Below are 22,926 nucleotides of genomic sequence, written 5' to 3' on the forward strand. Positions count from 1 at the left end.
TGATACGCTGTTCAGCAACTGCTCTCTTGATCTCGCTTTTATGCGGAGATCGTCCAAGTACGTGATAATAGTGACACCTTGCTTCCGCAGGAGCACCATCATTTCCGCCATTACCTTGGTGAATATTCTCCAGGCCTTGGAGAGATCAAACGGCAACGTCTGAAATTGGTAATGACAATCCCGTACCGCAATTCTGAGGTACGCCTGATGAGGTGGATAAATGGGGACATGAAGGAATGCATCCTTTATGTCCCGAGTCACCTTTCTGGCTTGCAACGACCGCTCTTAGCGATTCCATCTTGAACTTGCACCTTTTCAGGTATATGTTCAGGGATTTTAAATTCAATATGGATCTGACCGAACCGTCTGGTTTCGGGACTACAACATGGTCAAATAATAACCCCCTCCTTGTTGAAGGAGGGGAACCTTGACCACCACCTGTTGAAGATACAATTTGTGAATTGCAGTTAACACTGTTTCCCTCTCGTGGGGGGAAGCCGGCAGGGCCGTCGGTGAGGAGGCATCTTCTCAAAGTCCAGCTTGTATCCCTGAGATACAATATCTATTGCCCAGGGATCTAACAGGGAGTGAACCCACTTGTGGCTGCACCTCCGAAGGCATGCCCCCACCGGGCCTAGCTCCGCCTGTGGAGCCCCAGCGACATGCGGTGGATTTTTGTAGAGGCCGGGGTTTTTAGGACTTCAGTTCCTGGGAACTAGCTGTGTTGTGCAGCTTCTTTTCTCTGCCCTAACCTCTGGCAAGAAAGGACGCACCTTGGACTTTCTTGTTTCTTTATTCAAAAAGCTGCATTTGATAATGTCGTGCTTTCCTAGGCTGTGAAGGGTTAAAAAGCAAAATATCAGAATTACCAGCCATAGCTGTGGAGACCATGGTCCGAGAACCCTTCTCCACACAATCCTCAGCCTTCCATATGCCTCTTAAGTCGGCATCATCTGTCCATTGCATATTGTACAGGACACGTCAAGCAGAAATCGACATAGCTTTGACTGTAGGACCCAGTATACTCATGTCTCTATGGGCATGTTTTATATATACATATCTCTTAAGACAGCATCTTTAATATATATATATATATATATATATATATATATATATGTACCTCTATATATACATATATGTATCTATATACATACTAGGGTCTCAATCTCTGCTGATAAGGTACCTGTCCACGCTGCCACAGCACTATAAACCCATGCCGACACAATTGCCGGTCTGAGTACTGTACCAGAATGTGCACGCTATCTGCAGGACCCCTGAGAATAGCTGTAACATCAGGGCTGCCTTTGGTGACACCCTAGGGGAAGATTCCCATCATATCCTGGCCCTAGTAGGGAAAGGATACTGCCTGAGAATTCTTTATGGGAAACTGCAGTCTCTTGTCTGGAGTTTCCAGCTCTTTTTCCTCATGAGAGGAGGGAAATTTACCTCAGCTTTCTTCCCCTTACACATGTGTACCCTTGTGACAGGGACAGATGAGTCATCAGTGATATGCAAATTATCTTTTATTACAATAACATATATTGAATACTTTTCTGCCATTTTGGCTGTAACTTTGCATTATCGTAGTCGACACTGGAGTCAACTCCGTGTCGATATCAGTGTCTATTATTTTGGATAGTGAGCATTGTGAGACTCTGAAGGTCTCTGCGACATAGGGACAGACATGGGTAGATTTCTTGTCTGTTCTCTAATCTTTTGTGCAACAAATTCACCTTAGCACTTAATTACACATATCCAAACAGGTGTCGGCATTGTCGACGGAGACACCCTCTCACACACACATTTGCTCCATCTCCTCCTTATGGGAGCCTTTTACCTCAGACATGTCGACACACACGTACCGACACACCACACACACAGGGGATGCTCTATTTGAAGACAGTTCCCCCATAAGGCCCTTTGGAGAGACAGAGAGAGAGTATGCCAGCACACACCCCAGCGCTATATGTCCCAGGAATCACACAGTAACTTAGTGTTAACCCAGTAGCTGCTGTATATACTGTTTTTGCGCCAAATTTATGTGCCCCCCCCCCCCCTCTCTTTTTACCCTCTTCTACCGTGCAGGGGAGAGCCTGGGGAGCTTCTCTCAGCGGATCTGTGGAGAGAAAATGGTGCTGGTGAGTGCTGAGGAAGAAGCCCCGCCCCCTTAGCGGTGGGCTTCTGTCCCGCATTTTGTGTAAAATTAATGGCGGGGGCTCATGCATATATACAGTGCCCAGCTGTATATATGCTGCTTTTGCCAAGAGGTACCTTAATTGCTACCCAGGGCGCCCTCCCCTGCGCCCTGCACCCAACAGTGACCGGAGTGTGTGGGTTAGTGTGGGAGCAATGGCGCACAGCTGCAGTGCTGTGCGCTACCTCATATGAAGACAGGAGTCTTCTGCCGCCGATTTTGACGTCTTCTTGCTTCACCCGCCGGCTTCTGACTTCAGGCTCTGCGAGGGGGGCGGCGGCGCGGCTCCGGGAACGGACGACCAAGGTTAAGATCCTGCTTTCGAACCCTCTGGAGCTAATGGTGTCCAGTAGCCTAAGAAGCGCAACCTAGCCGCAGTTAGTAGGTTTGCTTCTCTCCCCTCAGTCCTACGTAGCAGAGAGTCTGTTGCCAGCATAAGCTCTCTGAAAATAAAAAATAAAAACCTAACAAAATACTTTCTTATTAGCAAGCTCAGGAGAGCTCACTAAAATGCACCCAGCTTGTCTGGGCACAGATTCTAACTGAGGTCTGGAGGAGGGGCATAGAGGGAGGAGCCAGTGCACACCCAGAATCCAAAGCTTTCTTAAAGTGCCCATGTCTCCTGCGGAGTCCGTCTATTCCCCATGGTCCTTACGGAGTCCCCAGCATCCACTAGGACGTTAGAGAAATAGGATTTTAATACCTACCGGCAAATCCTTTTTTCTTAGTCCGTAGAGGATGCTGGGGTAACCATAAGAACCATGGGGTATAGACGGGATCCGCAGGAGACATGGGCACTTTAAGACTTTGAATGGGTGTGAACTGGCTCCTCCCTCTATGCCCCTCCTCCAGACTCCAGTTATAGGAACTGTGTTCAGGTAGACGGACATTTCGAGGAAAGGAATTATTGTTAAACTAAGGTGAGATACATACCAGCTCACACCGCAAATACGCCATGCAACATGGCATTCAACAGAACTCAAGCCAACGGCATGAACAATGTCAGCAACAGGCTGACTATAACCATAACACAACCTGTGTGTAACCATAACTAATAACTGCAGATACAGTATGCACTGCAGTGGCGCACGCAGGGGGGGTTTCCGAGTACCTGGAAACCCCTCTTGAGGTGCCACATCTTTTTTTTCCCTTTGAGACGGAGACGGCTCTCCGCGGTAGAGCTGCAGGCAGGGGTTGACAGCGGCATGAGTGAGATGGGTGAGGGGAGCTGGATGCAGAGACTCCGCAGCGGCGGCAAGCGGCTCAGGCATGGGTGGCTTAGTACGCCGGATCACTTCCCCCTTGGCCGGCTCTGACGTGCCAACCTTCCCTCCCCTCTCGGTGTCCTGGGCTGGCCGCCGGGCTGCATGAAAGCCAGCGCTGGCTCAGTGTATCACACTGGCCGCTCCGGCAGTAGTAAAAATGGGGGTGGAGCCATCCGGAGTTCAGAGCAGTATGGCTGGTTCCCCAGACCACCCACTGTGAGCAGATGCCGCCGGTTACCGCAAGTTGTGCTGGACACCCGCTGCTGTACAGGATAAGCTAGCGGTGTGCCTGACTCTGAATAGCAAAACAGCAGTCACTGGCAGCCTCCTAGAGAGCCGACTCACTCCTACACATAGCCTTGTGAGCCGCAGGACTGGATGCTGTGGGGAGACAGCCGCTTCCACTTTCAAAAGGACTTTCAGGTTAGTGCCTAAGCATGGGTTGGGGCACAGTACTATGGTGACTGGCAGAACTGGCAGACCCTGTGCATGACCCACTGCTACCCCGCGTACATATGTCCCACTGTGTGTATGACCCACTGCCGCCCCACATAGATGACCCACTGCCACCCCATGTACATGACCCACTGCCACCACGCATACATATGTCCCACTGTGTACATGACCCACTGCCGCCCCACATAGATGACCCACTGCCATCCCACGTACATTTGTCCCACTCTGTGCATGACCCACTGCCAACCTGCGTACATATGTACCACTGTCTCCCCACATACAAATGTCCCACTGTGTGCCCCACTGTCTCCTCATGTATGTGTGTCCCACTGTCTCCCGGCGTGTGTGCCCCATTGACTCCCCACGTACGTGTGCCCCTCTCTCTCTCTCTCCCCGCGTACGTGTGTCCCACTGTCTCCCCGCATACATGAGTCCCACTGTCTCACGGGGAAGTGTGTCCCACTGTCATCCCACCTACTTGTGTCCCACTGTCTCCCCATGTACATGTGTCCCTCTGTCACCCATGACACATAGTGTAAGGTATGGGGCAGAGTGATTGGTCCACAGACATTGGTTCCAGTGCCTCTCTGCATCCTCCTGTAAACACAGACTCCTCTCTCTCTCTCTCTCTCTCTCTCTCTCTCTCTCTATAGCTTCGGCTTGCCATAAAATCCCTTGAATCTGGGACACCTATTATTTACACTAGAAATCAGTAATTTAGTCCACCCCCTTAGGCTCCACCCCTCAACAGACCACACTCCCATTAGGGCTGCTTGCAGAGGTTTCCTGGGCTGGTTTTCCATCCCAATCCGCCCCTGCTGCGGCTGTAACTGATATGGCCGCCTGTAGATGCAGGCAGGCTTGCGGGGTGCAACGGCCAGTTGGCTGAACTGAACTCCGGATCGGCGGGCACTCAGCTGCACTAAACTGTGCAGCTGTACTGTGTATCTGTTCAGCCTCTCACTAAGCCCTTTCTGGCAAATTTGAAGCCTACAGTATAACCACCTTTACTTTTCAATAATCTGTTCAGAAGAGGTGTTTGTAGAACGGTGTTTTATTATTCAGTAAAGGGATCACAGATATGATGCGTTGATTTGATGTACAATACGATATGATGATATGTGATAATGAGGTAAAACTGTTAATGAAACAAGAATATGCAATTATGATATGCATGTGAAAAGCAAAATGGATATACACAAGTACATATAACATGGGCTGTGCAAACATGTGATTACATGTGCAAGTATAAACTACAGTGCAGCTAACATTACTCACTGGCTAAACAGGTTGAGATGAGACATTTAATATACAAACTCACCATCGAATGCTATATGAGAGTTGGACCCATGTAAAGCATGACTGTCTGGGACCATGAGGGAAGTAGAAAGGCTGATCCCAGCTTCTTCATCCCAGAATGCATTGCAAGACTGGCTACAAGAGGCTATGAGGGTCAAATTAATTGATGGGACTGACCACCAGATGGGGCAATAATACAACTTTCTGTAGTAAAAGTAATCAGATCTACACAAAGCAAATGCTGAAGGCATGACACTCCCCGTCTGGTATCACTGGTACCATATTTTAAACTCTAAACAGATAACAATAAGAATAGTTCAGTCACTGGTCTGAGGAACAACTTAGTCTCTCCTCGCTTACAGATCTTGACCTCAACCTTACGAACCTTCCCATGCTTGCTTGGGAACGTCTTGGTGACAAGACTTAAAGGCCATTCGTTGCGTTGTGACTGGCAATCTCTGACGAGCACAATGTCACCTGGTTTTAAGTTGGGTTTGGCAACTTGCCACTTGCTCCTTGACTGCAGGGTAGAAAGGTATTGTCTTTTCCATCTGTCCCAAAAGGTGTTTGCAAGGCTTTGGACTTGTCTCCATTGACGTTTGAACAGGTCTTTGGTATTGAATTCTCCAGGAGGAGCATAGGTAATCCCGGTCTTCTGTGTAAGAAGAGTGGCCGGAGTAAGTAGAAGTGGGTCTTCTGGGTCATTAGACACTGAAGTCAATGGTCTTCCGTTGACAATAGCTGAGACTTCGGCCATGAAGGTTGTTAAGCTCTCGTGAGTAAGTCTTGCAGTTCCCACTTGCAAGAATATGGAATCAAGGATTCTGCGTATCATGCCGATCATCCTTTCCCAGGCACCTCCCATATGAGAAGAATGAGGCGGGTTGAAGGTCCATGTACAACCTTGCTCACTGAGATATCTCTCTATGCTTTTAGTGTCAATGTTCGAATTAATTTGTAATTCTTTGGCTGCTCCAATGAAGTTGGTACCTCTGTCGGACCGGATGTGTTTTACTGGGCCACGAATAGCAATGAAGCGTCTAAAGGCATTGATGAAGCTTGAAGTGTCCATTGATTCTATAACTTCGATGTGAACAGCTCTGATGCTCATACAAGTGAATACAACCGCCCAGCGCTTGCTGCTCGCATTCGCACCTCTAGTATGTCGTGTGATGACAGTCCATGGACCAAATACATCAAGACCAACATTGGAGAAAGGAGGGTCTGTACTAAGTCTGTCTGTTGGAAGATTAGCCATCTTCTGAGTTTGGGAAGTACCACGAAGTCTACGGCAAATGATACATTTGAAGATTGTGCTGCTTACACACCTTTTCGCTCCAATAATCCAGAACCCAGCTGATCGTAGAGCTCCTTCGGTAAACAATCGTCCTTGGTGTTTGACTTCGTTGTGATAGTGTTGCACAATTAAAGAAGCTATGTGGTGACTCCCAGGAATGATTAAAGGATTTTTCTCATTTGTCTCCAAGTTTGCTTCTTGAAGACGGCCTCCTACTCTCAATAAATGATTTTCATCAAGAAAAGGGTCTAGCTTTTTTAAGGTGCTGTCTTTGGGAATAGGATTTCCACTGTTAATGCAGTCGATCTCTCCGGAAAAGATTTGGTGCTGCACAACACGGATGATAAGGTTCTTGGATCGTTGTGTTTCTTCTGGTGCGTAAACATTTTGACAGTGATGCCAACCTTTACATCCATTCACACTTACAGATGCGTTGCGTTTAAATGAATGGACTATGTGAGTTAAGCAGGTAATGGCTCTGACAAGTGATTTCCAAGTTGAAAATCTTTGGAATCTGTGAGGCTGAAGTTGACAATCTGAAGTTACGGTATGGATTGTAGTTATTTGTGGATGAATTTCAACATCTGAGTCTGCGTCTACTAGCTTGAATATGCTACTTTCAGGATTGTTCGAATCTGCCTTGTACAGGAATTCAGGTCCTCTGAGCCATGTAGTGTCTTTGAGGATACTGGCTGGGACAGCTCTTGTAGCGTGATCTGTTGGATTGTGAGCAGTAGATACATAGTGCCACTGTTTTGGATTGGTGGATCTTCTGATTCTTAGCACACGATTGCTGACATAAACATGGAACCGTCTGGTCTCGTTGCATATGTAGCCTAATACTACCTTACTGTCTGTGTAGAAATCTGCTTCAGAGAGTCCAATTGGTAACTCAGATGAAATGAGCTCAGCTAATTCTACAGCTAGTACTGCAGCACAAAGTTCAAGTCTGGGCACTGTGTGTTCTGGACGTGGAGCTAACTTTGCTTTGCCCATGACAAATCCAATATGACATTGTCCCTTGATGTCCATGGTCTTAAGATATGCAACTGCAGCAATTGCTTGGGTTGAGGCATCAGAGAATACACATAGTTTCTGGTTTTGTACTGCTGTAGAAGGCACGGGGGCATATGGACGTGTAATGCGGAGGTTGGTTAAGGTAGATAGAGAATCTTTCCACTCTTGCCACAAGTTTCTTTTCTGGGGAGGCAGTGGGGCATCCCAGTCAATTGACTCACAGGTTAGGTCTCTGAGCAAAGCTTTACCTTGGATAGTGACAGGAGCTGCAAATCCTAAGGGGTCGTACAAGCTGTTTAGAGTAGAGAGAACACCTCTGCGAGTGAAGGGTCTTTCTTCGCTGTTTACTTGGAAGGTAAAGGTGTCAGATTTTAAGTCCCACAAGAGTCCAAGGCTACGTTGAGCTGGTGGGGAATCGGTTCCTAAATCCAAGTCTCTTAAATCGCTGGTATGATCTTGGGAAGGGAAGGCTTCCATCACTACTTTGCTGTTGGAAGCTATTTTGTGAAGCCTCAGGTTTGAACAAGCAAGCATTTCTTGAGCTCTTTTGAGGAGGCTGATTGCTGTCTCGGCTGTTGGCATAGATTTTAGGCAGTCATCCACGTAGAAGTCTTTATCTACAAGTTGTCTAACATCAGAACCATACTCTAGCTCACCCTCTTGAGCTGAACGTCTGAGTCCATAGATGGCAACTGCAGGTGAAGGGCTGTTACCAAAGATGTGTACCTTCATGCGATACTCCGTGATGTCTTTTGAGGGGTCATTGTCTCTGAACCAGAAGAATCTTAGGAAATTCCTGTCTTTTTCTCTCACAAGAAAGCAATGAAACATTTGTTGAATGTCAGCTGTGAAGGCAATAGAGTCTTTTCGGAAACGGATGAGTACTCCTAGGAGTTTGTTGTTAAGGTCTGGTCCTGTCAGGAGTACGTCATTTAAAGAAACACCTTCAAACTGAGCACTGGAATCGAACACCACTCTTATCTGACCTGGTTTCTTCGGGTGATATACTCCGAACATTGGCAGGTACCAGCATTCTTCTGTGTCTTTAAGAATGGGAGCTATCTCGGCGTGACCATTCTCAAATATTTTAGCCATAAAGGAGAAGAAATGATCTTTCATCTCTGGTTTCCTGTGAAAGTTGTGTTTAAGTGAAGAGAAGCGTTTGAGTACTTGTTCTCTGTCATTAGGAAGGCGTTGTCTGGGTGTTCTAAAGGGTAGAGGAGCAACCCAGCTGTTGGCATCATCCTTGACTAGTCCTTTCTCCATTATTTCCAAGAATAGTTTGTCCTCTATGGACATTGCCACCTGGTCATCCTTCTTTGTTCTCTGGAAGACTGCGTGTCCCAGATGATCTTGATAGTTGTCACAGATATGGTTGTCACTAGTTGAGTCTATGAAGGTACAGTGTGGTAATTCCTTTATGAGGAAATGGTTATGACATGGCTGGAATAGAGAAGGGCGTCCATTTTCTAAAGTACAGGTAAGCATGCTGTTGACAGAATCCGGTTTATGCACATCTCCAAGACATACTTCTCCTATTATTACCCATCCCAGATCCAGTCTTTGAGCGTAAGGTGCGTTATGTGGACCATTAATCTGACTTCTGGCTTTGTGGACTTGTAGGATATCCCTCCCAATGAGTAGATTTATTTGGGCATGTGGATCCAGTTCTGGTATCAGATGTGCTATGCGTTTCAAATGTGTATGGTGTTTAGCTACATCTGGTGTAGGAATCTCACTCCTATTGTCTGGAATCTCGTCACACTCTGTGATAGTTGGTAAAGAGAGACATGTCTTCCCATCCAAGGACTCAATTTGATAGCCAGTTGCTCTCCTTCCTGTTGTCTCAAAACTCCCTGCGCAGGATCTTAAGGAGTAAGGAGTGCTGGGTCCTTTAACATTAAAGGTCTCAAAGAAGATTGATCTGGCTAGAGACCTGTTACTTTGGTCATCTAGGATTGCATAAAGTTTAACGGCTTTGTCTGGATGGCCTTTGGGGTAAACTTTGACTAAACATATTTTGGAGCAGGATCTACCGCTAATGGCATCTTTGCAGACTTCGGTACATTGTGAAGTTATTTCTGGTGTGACTGCAACAGTGTCTTTTTGTTCTACACTGTGCTCCCCGCCATGCTCTGTATCGGTATAACTGTGTTGCAAAGCCCATGGGGGAGGACCAGGGTGTAGAGCGGTATTGTGGTCTGTGCTGTGGCATTCTGTGCAGTTAGCACTAACCTTGCAGTCCTTGGCGAGGTGTGATGTGGAGGAACAGCACTTGTAGCAGATCCTATTCTCCTTTAAGAAGGCTTTGCGGTTCTCCAGGGACTTTTCTCTGAAGGTTCTGCATTTCAGGAGAGGATGCGGTTTGTGATGCAGAGGACATTGCTTGGCTGGATCTTTGTCTGTGGTCTCTTGGCGATTAAAGCTGGTAGACCTGCGGAAAGAATCTGAATAATGCACATTAGTCTTGTGAACTGCAACTGATGTTTTGCAGGGGTTAGGTACCATAGGTGCAGTATTTGTCAAGGTAAAGGCAAAACTAGGATCATTCCTGGTCATAGCTTGCTGGTGTACAAAGTCCACGAAAACTGAGAATGGTGGAAATTGCACTTTGTTCTGCCGCTTATATTTGGAGCCATGGTTGATCCATTGTTCCTGCAGATTATACGGTAGTTTCTGCACTATAGGGTTAACGCCTCTGGCTGTGTCAAGGAAGGCAAGTCCTGGTAAATCTCCCTGACATTTAGCTACTTGAAGTTCTTTTAGTAAGTCACTTAGTTCTCTGAGTCTCTGATAGCCTTTGTTGGGTAACCTGGGGAAATCGTCTATTCTTTTGAACAGAGCACTCTCTATTATCTCTGGTGAGCCATAGCACTCATTAAGTCTATCCCAGATCATCCTAAGTCCATTCTCAGGGTGGTTAATGTTAATCACTCTTATCCTTCTAGCATGTTCTGCAGATTCATTCCCAAGCCATTTAATTAAGAGGTCTATCTCTTCACTATGTGAAAGGTCTATTCCTCTGATAGCATTTTGAAAAGAGGACTGCCAGGCTCTGAAGTTCTCAGGGCGATCATTGAACTTTGAAATACTAATCGTGACTAATTCACGGCGGGTGAGAAATTTAGCAAAGTCTAATGTGTCCTGATTGGCTCTTGGAGATGTCGGTACATTAACACGGTAGGTATATGGTGTGTAGTCATACCTGTTAGTGTTGTCTGGTTCCCGACGGTTGGTATCACACCGCTTCTGTGTGAAGTAGGCTGTGTCTTTCTTGGAGTTTGCAGATTCAGACATCTGAGGTGGGGAAGAGTTGTCCCTCATAGGTTCACAGTGTCTAGGATTCTCTTGCTTGCAAATGTGTGGTCTGTTGTCCACTGGTGGTGGCGCTGTAGAGTGTACTTGATTTGTTTGCATGAAGTCTGAATGCGTACCTTGTAAAGATGGAGGGTTGCTACTCCTTTTTGAGACTTGACGTACGTATTCTGATGTGCGTTGCAGTGAATCCTGAGATCCATTCTCTGTGTCAAGTACATTGGTTCTTCTTATATCAGGGAGTTCTGCAGTCTCCAAGATTTCTGCTTCAGCTATGGCAGCCGCTGCCTCCTTCTCTGCAGCGAGCTTCTCGCCGATTGCTTCTAAGCGTTTGCTCTCGATTTTTAATTGCATCTCCTGCTCGGCAAAGTTAGCCCTTACTTTTGCGGCTTCCGCTTTTGCACGTGCCATGATGGCTGCATTACTGACAGACAAGGATTTGGAGGAACCAGAGACTTGGGACCTTGTTTTGTATGAGGATATCGTTTTCTGTGACATGGTGATCTGGTAGAGATGTTTGATTGTGTAGAGACTGCTGTAATGCTGTCTGCAAGTAACTGTTCAGACTGTGTCGCAGATCTCTGAGGAGTCAGTATCTTTGAACTGTTATGAAGCTGCTTGACTGTGAAGAGACTGTTGTGTTGCCTTATAAGCGTGGCTGCACTGACTTGTACAGGTTTCTGTGTAGTCAAATGGCGGTACTCCTATTGCTGAGCTGCCATAGTTGGTAGACTGTATAGAAACTGTGTGGCTGTCATATGCAGATAGCTGTGGCTGGCAGTGTAACGGCTCTGTAAGTCAGTATATGTCCCCACTGCTGACAGGCAATGATTTACTGACGGAGTCAGTGTAAGAGAGTCCATCTGCTTGTAGCATTCGATGTTTTACTGTTCAGCCTCTCACTAAGCCCTTTCTGGCAAATTTGAAGCCTACAGTATAACCACCTTTACTTTTCAATAATCTGTTCAGAAGAGGTGTTTGTAGGACGGTGTTTTATTATTCAGTAAAGGGATCACAGATATGATGCGTTGATTTGATGTACAATACGATATGATGATATGTGATAATGAGGTAAAACTGTTAATGAAACAAGAATATGCAATTATGATATGCATGTGAAAAGCAAAATGGATATACACAAGTACATATAACATGGGCTGTGCAAACATGTGATTACATGTGCAAGTATAAACTACAGTGCAGCTAACATTACTCACTGGCTAAACAGGTTGAGATGAGACATTTAATATACAAACTCACCATCGAATGCTATATGAGAGTTGGACCCATGTAAAGCATGACTGTCTGGGACCATGAGGGAAGTAGAAAGGCTGATCCCAGCTTCTTCATCCCAGAATGCATTGCAAGACTGGCTACAAGAGGCTATGAGGGTCAAATTAATTGATGGGACTGACCACCAGATGGGGCAATAATACAACTTTCTGTAGTAAAAGTAATCAGATCTACACAAAGCAAATGCTGAAGGCATGACAGTATCAGTAACAGGAGTGCGTCCAGCAGATTCATGTGCAGAAGATCTTGTGCATGTACTGTATGTATTTTTTTGTGTGTGTGCGTGCATGCATGCAAGTATGTATGTATGTATGAACACAGTCTATTTGCAGGGTGTTAGGGCTTTCCAGATGTGTAAAAGTAAAGCTTAAGTGCTTCACACTTTCAACTTTTAGGACTGCACTCCCGAAACATTAATAGAACAAATACATTTTCAAGTTACCACAGTGCCAGACTGCTGCCATCACGCTATATATATATATATATATATATATATATATATATATATATATAAATAATTTTATTTATTTTTTTACATATACGGAAACCCCCCCTTGCAAATCCTGCGTTTGCCCCTGCACTGGGACGGGCACCCAGCATCCACTACAGACTAAGAGAAAAGGATTTACCGGTAGGTATTAAAATCCTTTTTTCTCATAGAGGATGCTGGGGTAACCATAAGAACCATGGGGTTATACCAAAACTGTAGAACAGGCGGGAGAGTGCGGCTGACTCTGCAGCACCGATTGACCAAACATGAGGTCGTCCTCGCCAGGGTATCAAACTAGTAAAACTTAGCAAAAGTGTTCGAAGCCAACCAAGTAGCTGCTCGGCAAAGTTGTAACGCCGAGACCCCCCCAGGTAGCCGCCCAGGACACGCCCACCTTCCTGGTAGAATGGGTCTTCACCGATTTCGGTAACGGCAATCCAGCCGTAGAATGAGCCCGCTGAATCATAGCACAAATCCATCATGCAATAGTCTGTTTGGAAGCAGGAGCCCCAATCTTGTTGGGATCATACAGGACAAACAGAGCCTCCGTTTTCCTAATCTGAGCCATTCTGGCGACATAAATTTTTAAAGCTCTGACCACATCAAGAGACTTCGACTCCACTAAGATGTCAGTAGCCACTGGCACCACAATAGGTTGGTTCATGTGGAACGACGACACCACCTTCGGCAGAAATTGTTGACGAGTCCTCAACTCTGCTCTATCTTCATGGAAAATCAAATAAGGGCTCTTGTGAGACAAGGCCGCTAACTCCGATACCCACCTTGCGGATGCCAAGGCCAACAGCATGACCACTTTCCAAGTGACAAATTTCAACTCTACCTTCTGTAAAGGTTCAAACCAATGTGGTTGAAGGAACTGCAACACCACGTTAAGATCCCATGGTGCCATTGGGGGCACAAATGGAGGTTGGATGTGCAACACGACTTTCACGAAAGTCTGAACTTCTGGAAGGGATAAGGCTGAAATCTGTACTTTAATTGAGCCCAACTTTAAGCCCGCATCCCCACCTGCTTGTAGAAAATGGAGAAAGCGTCCTAACTGAAATTCTTCCGTAGGAGCCTTCTTGGATTCACACCAAGATATATATTTTCTCCAAATGCGGTGGTAATGTTTAGACGTTACCCCTTTTCTAGCCTGAAGAAGTGTGGGAATGACTTCGCAGGGAATACCCTTTCGGGCTAGGATCCGGCATTCAACCACCACGCCATCAAACGTAGCCGCGGTAAGTCTTGATACACGCACGGCCCCTGCTGTAACAGATCCTCTCGTAGAGGAAGAGGCCAGGGTTCTCCTATGAGTAATTCCTGAAGATCTGGATACCAAGCCCTCCTTGGCCAGTCTGGAACAATGAGGATCGCCTGAACCTTTGTTCTTCTTATGATCTTTAGTACTTTCGGAATGAGAGGAAGCGGAGGGAATACATACACCGACTGAAACACCCATGGTGTTACTAGGGCGACCACAGCTATTGCTTGAGGGTTCCGCGACCTGGAACAATATCTCTGAAGTTTCTTGTTGAGACGAGACGCCATCATGTCTATTTGAGGAACTCCCCAAAGACTTGTCACTTCTGTGAAGACCTCTTGATGAAGACCCCACTCCCCTGGATGGAGATCGTGTCTGCTGAGGAAGTCTGCTTCCCAGTTGTCCACTCCTGGAATGAAAATTGCTGACAGAGTGCTTGTATGCTTTTCCGCCCAATGGAGAACTTTCGTGGCCTCTGCCATTGCTGCTCTGCTTTTTGTTCCGCCCTGGCGGTTTATGTACACTACTGCTGTTACATTGTCCGATTGAATCAGGACGGGCAGAGTGCGCAGAAGATGTTCTGCTTGAAGAAGGCCGTTGTAAATGGCCCTTAACTCCAGAACGTTTATGTGTAGATAAGTTTCTTGGCTTGACCATCTTCCCTGGAAGTTTTCCCCCTGTGTGACTGCACCCCAGCCTCGGAGACTCGCATACGTGGTTACTAGGATCCAGTCCTGGATCCCGAACCTGCGCCCCACAGGAGCGAGATTCTGGTCTTGGAAGACAGGATTATTCTTCGGTGCATGTGAAGGTGGGATCCGGACCACTTGTCCAACAGATTCCACTGAAACACCCTGGCATGGAATCTGCCAAACTGAATGGCCTCGTAAGCCGACACCATTTTCCCCAGCAACCGACTGCATTGATGGATTGACACTCTCGTCAGTTTCAGAATTTGTTTGACCAGGTTCTGAATTTCCAGAGCCTTTCCCACTGGAAGAAAAAAAACTCTCTGTAATTCTGTGTCCAGAATCATTCCCAGAAAGGAAAGCCACGTCGTCGGCACCAACTGTGATTTCGGCAAGTTTAGGAGCCAACCATGTTGTTGCAGAACTGTCAGGGAGACTCTAATGTTCTGCAGTAACTGGTCCCTGGATCTCGCCTTTTCAGGAGATCGTCCAAGTACGGGATAACTGTGATTCCTCGCTTGCGTAGTGTCACAATCCTGACTGTAGGTTTCATATTTGGTGACTTACCCCTGCCATCTGTCCCGGATCCTGTGTCTTTTACTCACTGAGTTAAACAGCTTGTCAGCACTATGAGTTTTCCTGAGTTCTCTGCCTGAAAGGTAATAGTTAATTAGCTCCACCTGTGGTGAGCTCCTGTGTGAGGCTGAATTCAGTAATCTGAAGTTTAGGCTTAAAAGCCAGCATCTTATGTTTTGCAGAAGTTCAGGCTTCAGTGTTCTCTCGGCCTGCTAGGCCTCATTCTACATCACAGCCTAGTCTCGAGTACTCACATGACAGTGACTGTTCACCTGACCCAGAGTTGTCCAATCCTCTGCCAGCCTGAGACTCTCTGCATCACCTAATCCTGCTCACCAATCACCAAGGACCAGGAAGTATAAGTTGGGAGACTGAGTTGGAAACTGGGCCAGTTCCTCGTGTCACACACAGCTCTGTGTGAGCCTTGAAGTTGAGCTCTCTAAAGGTAACCTTTGTACTTAAGTTCCTGTGGAAAACTCTGTTCCCTTGTTACCCTGTTTGGTTTACTTTTGTGTTGCCACTGATATTCACTATTTCCATGAGTCTCAATGTAAAGGCACAGCTGCAGTGGTTCATCTTAAAGGCACAGTACTGTATTCCATAGTCTCAACTGAAAACCACAGCTGCCGTGTTTCATCTTTACTGCTGTTGTAGTTGTGATCTCCAGAGCTCCCGTATCCCTGTGGCTTCCGTGCCTCCAAGCACCTCCGTGCCTCAGCACCTCCGTGCCTCCAAGCACCTCCGTGCCTCCAAGCACCTCTGTGCCTCAGTGCCTCCAAGCACCTCCGTGCCTCCAAACACCTCAGTGCCTCCAGGCACCTCAGCACCTCAGTGCCTCCAAGCACCTCAGTGCCTCCAAGCACCTCAGTGCCTCCTAGCACCTCAGTGCCTCCAAACACCCAGTGCTCACAAGCGTAGTTGGTGTCTCCAGCATCCGGTACTCCTTAATTCTTTCCTCAGCACCTTTTCAAGTTCTGTCTTTCAGGAGACCTCCAGCATCCATACCTGCTTCCTGTCTGCCGACCAAATCCTGCATGAGGAAAACCTAGATTCGGTCATCTCTGCTGCGGTTCCTCTTCCCGATCACCGGAAGAAACCCCGAGCCCACAATTCTCCCAAACCAGGTAAGTGAAAGTATTCACATAGTGAAATCTGTGCGGGCGACTGGAGGACTAACACCGGGTTCACAAAACCACAGTCATGACAGTAGGAACTGGCCACATGGACCCGGCCGAAAGTGTTTGTCTGACGCAGGACCTCCTAAGCAATATTGCAGGACGCTTGGAAGGTCTGGAGTCGACTCAGCATCAATTGGCACAGTGTCTGCAGCGGAATTCTTTCTCCAGAGATTCTCTGACCTTCTGCACTAAGACTCCTGACCAACTGCAGATTTTCTACCAGATGTTATTACAGTTACAAGAACTTTTGTCTAGTATTCTTTCTGTGATGCCTGATCTCTTCAGGAATACTACCAATGTTGTTGATCCTGTTTTGTCCCTTCCAGTTAATAGAGTCTCTTCCTCTGTGCAAGGAAAAGTTGTTCATCAGAGCTATCCACGGCCCAAACTCTCTGAAGCTGAACGTCAGCGGCGTAGGGAGCTACACCTCTGTCTTTACTGTGGAAATTCCAGTCATTTTGTTAAAGACTGCATTCTTCGTAAGCCAGGGAATGGTGATAAATCTCAGTATCACAGTGCTCATGTCTACAAGTCATCCACAGTTGCCGATCCTGCTACTGCTGACAGGGGTATCAAGATGGCTACTCTGAAAGAGACTCAAATTTATGACTGGGGTCCGGTGTTTAAAAGACCTTATCCCAAGTTGGGTGTCCAGAGAAGAATGTTCAAGCCATTTAGAGTCATAGAGGAGTCCGTGTCTTCAGCCCAAGGAGGGGCGTCCGTGTCTTCAGCCCAAGGAGGGGCGTCCGTGTCTTCAGCCCAAGGAGGGGCGTCCGTGTCTTCAGCCCAAGGAGGGGCGTCCGTGTCCGTGTCTTTAGCCCAAGGAGGGGCGTCCGTGTCTTTTTGCCCAAGGAGGGGCGTCCGTGGCTTTAGCCCAAGGAGGGGCGTCCATGTCTACAGCCCAAGGAGGGGCGTCCGTGTCTACAGCCCAAGGAGGGGCGTCCGTGTCTACAGCCCAAGGAGGGGCGTCCGTGTCTACAGCCCAAGGAGGGGCGTCCGTGTCTACAGCCCAAGGAGGGGCGTCTGTCTACAGCCCAAGGAGGGGCGTCCGTGCCTTCAGCCCAAGGAGGGGCGTCCGCGTCTTCAGCCCCAGTGAGGGGTTCAGAGGGTCCAGCCCCAGAGAGACTACAGAGCGCTGCCCAGCCAGAGAGACTACAGAGCGCTGCCCAGCCAAAGAGACTACAGAGCGCTGCCCAGCCAGAGAGACTACAGAACGCTGCCCAGCCAGAGAGACTACAGAGCGCTGCCCAGCCAGAGAGACTACAGAGCGCTGCCCAGCCAGGGAGTCTACAGAGCGCTGCCCAGCCAGGGAGTCTACAGAGCGCTGCCCAGCCAGGGAGTCTACAGAGCGCTGCCCAGCCAGGGAGTCTACAGAGTGCTGCCCAGCCAGGGAGTCTACATAGTGCTGCCCAGCCAGGGAGTCTACAGAGTGCTGCCCAGCCAGGGAGTCTACAGAGTGCTGCCCAGCCAGGGAGTCTACAGAGTGCTGCCCAGCCAGGGAGTCTACAGAGTGCTGCCCAGCCAGGGAGTCTACAGAGTGCTGCCCAGCCAGGGAGTCTACAGAGTGCTGCCCAGCCAGGGAGTCTACAGAGTGCTGCCCAGCCAGGGAGTCTACAGAGTGCTGCCCAGCCAGGGAGTCTACAGAGTGCTGCCCAGCCCCGTGAAGTGGGGGCTCTTGCCTCAGCCCAGCCTGTGAAGTGGGGGCTCTTGCCTCAGCCCAGCCCCGTGAAGTGGGGGCTCTTGCCTCAGCCCAGCCCCGTGAAGTGGGGGCTCCTGCCTCAGCCCAGCCCCGTGAAGTGGGGGCTCCTGCCTCAGCCCAGCCCCATGAAGTGGGGGCTCCTGCCTCAGCCCAGCCCCGTGAAGTGGGGGCTCCTGCCTCAGCCCAGCCCCGTGAAGTGGGGGCTCTTGCCTCAGCCCAGCCCCGTGAAGTGGGGGCTCTTGCCTCAGCCCAGCCCCGTGAAGTGGGGGCTCTTGCCTCAGCCCAGCCCCGTGAAGAGGGGGCTCTTGCCTCAGCCCAGCCCCGTGAAGAGGGGGCTCTTGCCTCAGCCCAGCCCCGTGAAGAGGGGGCTCTTGCCTCAGCCCAGCCCCGTGAAGAGGGGGCTCTTGCCTCAGCCCAGCCCCGTGAAGAGGGGGCTCTTGCCTCAGCCCAGCCCCGTGAAGAGGGGGCTCCGGCCTCAGCCCAGCCCCGTGAAGAGGGGGTTCCTGCCGGTCCAGCAATACTCCAGGCCCTGCCTGGTCAGTCCGTCCCGGTTCCATCCGGTCCAGCGATACTCCAGGACCAGCCTGGTCAGTCTCCGTTGGCTCCAGCCAATTCATGTATCCTCGGATCCAATCCAGTCCTACTCGTCCAGCTAAAGATTTCTCCAGTTTCAGCCTCTAAGCTTTCGTCTGATGGTTTACCACCTATTTACTTTGATGGAGATTTATTGCAATATGCCGCTCTGGTTGAACAATTTCTCTCTCTGATGGAGTCTGATCCTTTAGGTGCAGTAACTCCTTCCAATGTTACTCAATATCTGTTCCTGGCATTCAGAGGAAGAGCTTTGGAGTGGGCAAACATGCTTTTTGAGAGTAATGATCCTGTGTTCCATGATTTACAGACTTTTAGTAATGCAGTCTTTAAAGAATTTACTCCAAAGCCCTCGGAATCTGACTCAGTTAAAAGATCATGCTCCAAAAAGAATCTCAGTTCGTCTTCATTCAAACTACAACAGTCTGATACAAAAGTAAGTTTGTGCAGTCCTGACAAAGATAATCCAAGTATCTCCTTCCGTAAGAATCCGACCATTAAGGTTGGTCATGTAGGAGTCTCTCCTAGCCCAATACTAAGTTCTCCGCCAAAGAATTCAAAGCTACAGTGCACTTCTTGGTCATTTTCAAACTGTGTATCTAAAGGAGATTCGTATTTTCCGTTAGACTTGGACTCAGACTCTGAATTTGATCCAGTTTATGATGCTACTCCTTTCCTGGGAGGTGCTGTTCCTTCCTGTTATGCTTCCATGCATGAAGAGATTCCAAAATCACCAAAAAGCTCTACAGGTCTCTGTATGAAAAGTCCTCGTTATAGAACAAGATTTAATTTAAGTCTCAGTGGAGTGCTAGCTTCGAAAGCACAATCTTCTCGCACTACAAAACGAGGAGAGGAACCTTCTACAGTTTATTCCTCAGTCCTTTCTGATGAAGAAAATTCCAGTCTTGTCTATGATGGATGGTCTACCTGTTCAGAAGATGAAGATCAGGAAGACTTCTAAAGAATCCAGCTTAAGTTTTGTTTCTGGACCCTCCGGTTTCCACTTTTCAGAAGCTTTGTGTACAAGTTAATCATCAAGTTCCCCTAGGTTTCAAGATGGGTGTCCGGAGTCCACCCTTGAAGAGGGGGATACTGTCACAATCCTGACTGTAGGTTTCATATTTGGTGACTTACCCCTGCCATCTGTCCCGGATCCTGTGTCTTTTACTCACTGAGTTAAACAGCTTGTCAGCACTATGAGTTTTCCTGAGTTCTCTGCCTGAAAGGTAATAGTTAATTAGCTCCACCTGTGGTGAGCTCCTGTGTGAGGCTGAATTCAGTAATCTGAAGTTTAGGCCTAAAAGCCAGCATCTTATGTTTTGCAGAAGTTCAGGCTTCAGTGTTCTCTCGGCCTGCTAGGCCTCATTCTACATCACAGCCTAGTCTAGAGTACTCACATGACAGTGACTGTTCACCTGACCCAGAGTTGTCCAATCCTCTGCCAGCCTGAGACTCTCTGCATCACCTAATCCTGCTCACCAATCACCAAGGACCAGGAAGTATACGTTGGGAGACTGAGTTGGAAACTGGGCCAGTTCCTCGTGTCACACACAGCTCTGTGTGAGCCTTGAAGTTGAGCTCTCTAAAGGTAACCTTTGTACTTAAGTTCCTGTGGAAAACTCTGTTCCCTTGTTACCCTGTTTGGTTTACTTTTGTGTTACCACTGATATTCACTATTTCCATGAGTCTCAATGTAAAGGCACAGCTGCAGTGGTTCATCTTAAAGGCACAGTACTGTATTCCATAGTCTCAACTGAAACCCACAGCTGCCGTGTTTCATCTTTACTGCTGTTGTAGTTGTGATCTCCAGAGCTCCAGTATCCCTGTGGCTTCCGTGCCTCCAAGCACCTCCGTGCCTCAGCACCTCCGTGCCTCCAAGCACCTCAGTGCCTCCAAGCACCTCTGCACCTCAGTGCCTCCAAGCACCTCAGTGCCTCCAAACACCTCCGTGCCTCCAAGCACCTCAGTGCCTCCAGGCACTTCTGCACCTCAGTGCCTCCAAGTACCTCAGTGCCTCCAAACACCTCAGTGCCTTCAGGCACTTCTGCACCTCAGCACCTCCAAGCACCTCAGTGCCTCCTAGCACCTCAGTGCCTCCAAACACCCAGTGCTCACAAGCGTAGTTGGTGTCTCCAGCATCCGGTACTCCTTAATTCTTTCCTCAGCACCTTTTCAAGTTCTGTCTTTCAGGAGACCTCCAGCATCCATACCAGCTTCCTGTCTGCCGACCAAATCCTGCATGAGGAAAACCTAGATTCGGTCATCTCTGCTGCGGTTCCTCTTCCCGATCACCGGAAGAAACCCCGAGCCCACAACACTCCCAAACCAGGTCAGTGAAAGTATTCACATAGTCCTCCAGTCACCCGCACAGACTTCACTAACACCGGGTTCACAAAACCACAGTCATGACACGTAGGAGAACCATCATTTCCGCCATTACTTTTGTGAAAACCTTTGGAGCCGTGGACAGACCAAACGGCAACATTTGAAATTGGTAATGACAATCCTGAACTGCAAACCTCAGGTAAGCCGATGCGGAGGATAAATGGGAACATGCAAGTAGGCATCCTTTATATCCACCGACACCATAAAATCCCCTTCCTCCAGACTGGAGATCACTGCCCGGAGAAATCTTGAATTTGAATTTTCTTAGGTAGAAATTGAGGGATTTTAGATTCAGGATTGATCTGACCGACCACGAAATAGGCTTGAATAAAATCCTTCTCCCTGTTGTGACGGGGGAACCCTGATAATGACCTGATTTTGACACAACTTTTGTATTGCGTCGCGTACCACATCCCTGTCCAGAAGAGAAGCTGGTAAGGCCGATTTGAAAAATCGGCGAGGGCGAACATCTGGAAACTCTAGTTTGTACCCCTGGGACACTATTTCCAAAACCCATGGGTCCAGGGCCGAACGAACCCAGAACTGACTGAAGAGTTTGAGACATGCCCCCACCGGTGCGGACTCCCGCAGATGAGTCCCAGTGTCATGCAGTGGATTTGGCAGAAGCCGGGGAGGACCTCTGCTCCTGGGAACCTGCCACTGCCGGTGATCTTTTACCTTTTCCCCTTCCTCTAGTAGCAAGGAAGGAAGAACCTCGGCCTTTCTTGTATTTATTGGGCCGAAAGGACTGCATCTGATAGTGGTGTGTCTTCTTTTGTTGTGCAGGAACATAAAGAAAAAGGATGACTTACCCGCGGTAGCCGTAGATACCAAATCAGCGAGGCCACCACCAAACAAGACACCACCTTTATATGGTAGAGACTCCATATTTCTCTTAGAATCAGCATTCCATTGATGAATCCACAATGCTCTCCTAGCTGAGACTGCCATGGCGTTGGCTTTCGAACCCAAAAGGCCGATATCCCTCGCAGCTTCCTTGAGGTAGGCTGCAGCGTCCCTGATATGACCTAGTGCCAAGAGAACGCTATCCCTATCCAGGGTATCTATCTCAGAAGACAAGCTATCAGCCCATTTTTTGATAGCACTACTCACCCAGGCAGATGCAATGGCTGGCCTGAGTAGCGTACCTGTGGTGACATAAATGGATTTCAATGTAGTTTCCTGCCTACGATCCGCAGGATCCTTAAGGGCTGCTGTGTCAGTGGACGGAAGAACCACCTTTTTGGACAGCCGTGCTAGAGCCTTGTCCACAATGGGGGGTGACTCCCACTTTTCCCTATCCCCCGAGGGAAACGGATACGCCACTTGAATCCTTTTGGGAATCTGAAACTTTTTGTCAGGATTTTCCCAAACCTTTTCAAATAGAGTGTTCAGTTCATGAGAGGGAGGAAACGTTACCTCAGGTTTTTTTCCCTTATACATACAGACCCTTTTGTCAGGAACAAGAGGGTCTTCCGAGATATGTAATACGTCTTTTATCGCTACAATCATGTACCGAATGCTCTTTGCCAATTTTGGATCTAATCTGGTATCACTGTAGTCGACACTGGAGTCAGAGTCCGTGTCGGTATCTGTGTCTGCCAACTGAGCAAATGATCGCTTTTGTGACCCCGAGGGGGTCTGGACCTGTAACAACACATCCTCCACAGATTTCTTCCATGCCTGGTTCTGAGACTCAGATTTATCCAATCTCTTATTAATAAGAGCCACATTTGCATTCAACACATTTACCCAATCAGGAATAGGCGGTGCCGACAGGGTCACTCCCACAGCCGTTTGTGTCCCTAATACAGTCTCCTCCTGGGAAGAGCACTCTGCCTCAGACAAGCCGACAAACGTGTATTCACCACTCACAAACACACTGGGCATATAGGGGACAGACCCACCTAAAGTC

This window comes from Pseudophryne corroboree, chromosome 1 (genome assembly GCF_028390025.1).
Source record: "Pseudophryne corroboree isolate aPseCor3 chromosome 1, aPseCor3.hap2, whole genome shotgun sequence".
Taxonomy (NCBI): Eukaryota; Metazoa; Chordata; class Amphibia; order Anura; family Myobatrachidae; genus Pseudophryne; species Pseudophryne corroboree.